This window comes from Paroedura picta, chromosome 4 (assembly GCF_049243985.1).
Source record: "Paroedura picta isolate Pp20150507F chromosome 4, Ppicta_v3.0, whole genome shotgun sequence".
Taxonomy (NCBI): domain Eukaryota; kingdom Metazoa; phylum Chordata; class Lepidosauria; order Squamata; family Gekkonidae; genus Paroedura; species Paroedura picta.
In genome coordinates, this window is record NC_135372.1 from 32,541,888 (window position 1) to 32,544,734 (window position 2,847).

Below are 2,847 nucleotides of genomic sequence, written 5' to 3' on the forward strand. Positions count from 1 at the left end.
GGGCGGTTTACATTAAACTTATAAACAATACATGAAACATATGGTCGTATCACCCAATAAATTTTTAATACATTAAAAATATATATTAAAAATTAACTACCCACTTGGGAAACCGTTCCTGGGCTGTGAAGAGACCCCAGAGTTTCATGAAACTCTGGTGGGAATAGAGGTTTCAACCAGCATTTACTTCCATTTGTTAATTGTAAGTAAATTGCCGCTTCTGTGTCAGACTCCACGGCATTTTCTTGGGCCACGTGATAGCTATGTATCAACACAGCAATATAGCAAGACATCTGTCTCTGTTTAAAAAACAAAACAAAACAAAAAACAGAATCTGTGGAATAAAGGAATGTGTGGGGAAATCAAAAGGCAGCACTTCCTGAAGTGTCGGAGAGATTTCAAACATTTTCGTGCTTCAGAAATATACTGGGCACTTAAGAATGGGGGGAGCATTTTCAGGGGGGAGAAGGACTCAACCCCGCAACCAGTTGTGTCTGTAATTATTTAAGTAGATAGATTTGCTCACCTCTGGCTGTCAAAGCAGTTTACGGAGCAACCAATCCTCCGCATATTGTTGCAGATCTCATCTTGAAGGGCTCCCTTTCAAAGACTTGAGGTTTCAAAGCCCACCTTGCTATCTTGGGAGAGGATGACAGCAAAGGTGCTCTCAAATGCAGCCCTATGGATAAACGAAAAGACTGAGACTGGAGGACAGACAAGAGGCTTCCTGCTAGAACAAGGTACCCTCATGGCCTCCCTCCCCCTAGTGTCATTTTCACAACTTGAATTGGGCCCAAGGGAGCTGCTGCAAAAATAGAGAGTCACCAATTATTTGCAACACAACATTAATCAAAGCTGCCTGGAGTCATCGAAAAACACTGGCTAAGGAGTGGGTGGGTTCTAATCGACATGGATGGAGGAGTGACATGGCATTGCTCCCTCTTGTCAGATCTCGGAAGCTAAACAGGGTCGGTATTACTTATGGTATCTCCTAAGGCAGCCGTCTGAAAGCTCTGCCCATGAGGCTGGGAGTTCGATCCCAGCAGCCGGCTCAAGGTTGACTCAGCCTTCCATCCTTCCGAGGTCGGTAAAATGAGTACCCAGCTTGCTGGGGGGTAAACGGTAATGTCTGGGGAAGGCACTGGCAAACCACCCTGTATTGAGTCTGCCATGAAAACGCTGGAGGGCGTCACCCCAAGGGTTAGACATGACCCGGTGCTTGCACAGGGGATACCTTTACCTTTACCTTTAGTGTGACCAGGAGATCCAACAATCATCTGGCAGCCAGGGAAGGGACGTTCGGAGTGGGTTTGCCATTTCCTGCCTCTGCATCATGACCACTAGTGTTCCTCAGAGGAACGACCATCCAATCCTTGGAGGCCTCCCATCCAAATACCAGTCAAGGTTGGCCCTGCTTAGCTTCCAAGACCTCACAGAATCAGGCTTGTCTGGGCTATCCAGGGCAGGGCAGCAGGGCTGGCTCTTGGATGGGAAACAGCAAAGAAGGCTCTGCAGAGGGAAGCAGTGGCAAGCCACCTCCGCTCCTCTCTTGCCCTGAAAGCCTCTCCTAGGGTTGTCATGAGTTCGCTGTGACTTGACAGCAAATACATCAATCTAGTGCAGGCTTCCTCAACCAGGGTTTTGTGGAACCCTGAGGTTTCTTGGCCGCCCACTTCCTCCCAAAATGGCCAATGGTGGGGCCTGGAGGGGGTGGGGAGGGGAGGGGCCCCAGGTGGGCGTGTCTACAACTCTGCTTCCCAACCATATTCTGCATGATTGCCCCAGTTCTGGGGTTTCTCAAAACCTTGAGAATGTTCCAGGGGTTTCTCAAGGGTAAAAAAAGTTGAGAAAGGTTAATCTAGTGCAAGAAAGGTGATCCTTGCACTAGATTGGCCTTTCATTTGTCTTTCGGCTGACACAAAATTCCTAACCTTTACCACTGCAGATTATCAGAACTAATGGTTCTCCCAGAACACTGAATTTAACAAAACCCACATTTCTAATTAACCGTTCTTGCTTTGTGGGGAAAGTTTGTTGGCTTCCAACATCATACAAAGACCAATCTTGCTGCAAACCAAAGATTTAGAAACAGTTCCTGGCACTGTATTTTTCTGGCAGAAGTCAACAGGAAAATCTCAGTTTGCTGCCATTGCATTTTAAGTGAAAATAAATAAAGAAATCTGACAAATCGTCTTGGGGGGGCACTGCCCACTCCACAAGAACATAGAACATACTGAAATGCAACAGGCTGACTATAACGTTACCTGGGCCCATTCCGCACACATAGGATAATGCACTTTCAATGTGCTTTGGCAGCTGGATCTTCCTGTGCGGAACAGGAAAATCTACTTCTAAAGTGCTTTGAAAGTGCATTATCTATTGTGTGCAGAATAGGCCCAGCAAAACTCAAGAGACATGAACCATTAGCTGGGCTCATTCTGCACACGTTGGAGAACACACTTTCTATTCACTTTTGAAGCTGGATTTTGCAACTCTGGCGAAGAGGTAAAAGAACATAACATTTACATATGCAGAGGGCAAAAGTTATAAAAAAAAACCAAACCACTGGGGAGGGGGTGATGATGAAGAAAGTGTACAATAGAAGAGAGCATTCTTAGCAATCTCTATTTGGAAGGAAACTAACAGGCCTCTGAGCTATTGCAGATTCTTTTGACAAATGAGCTGAGCCCAACCCTCTGTTGCTCTGTCTGACTGACCCAAGGCAGTGAATTACTGAACCTGAGGCCCTCATTTCTTGGAACTTGGATCTGAAGGGGATCTGGAGTTGTCAAAAGGTTCCCCTCCAAGAAAAGTGGGAACACTCTAGCTGTTGTGTGAGATCAAGGC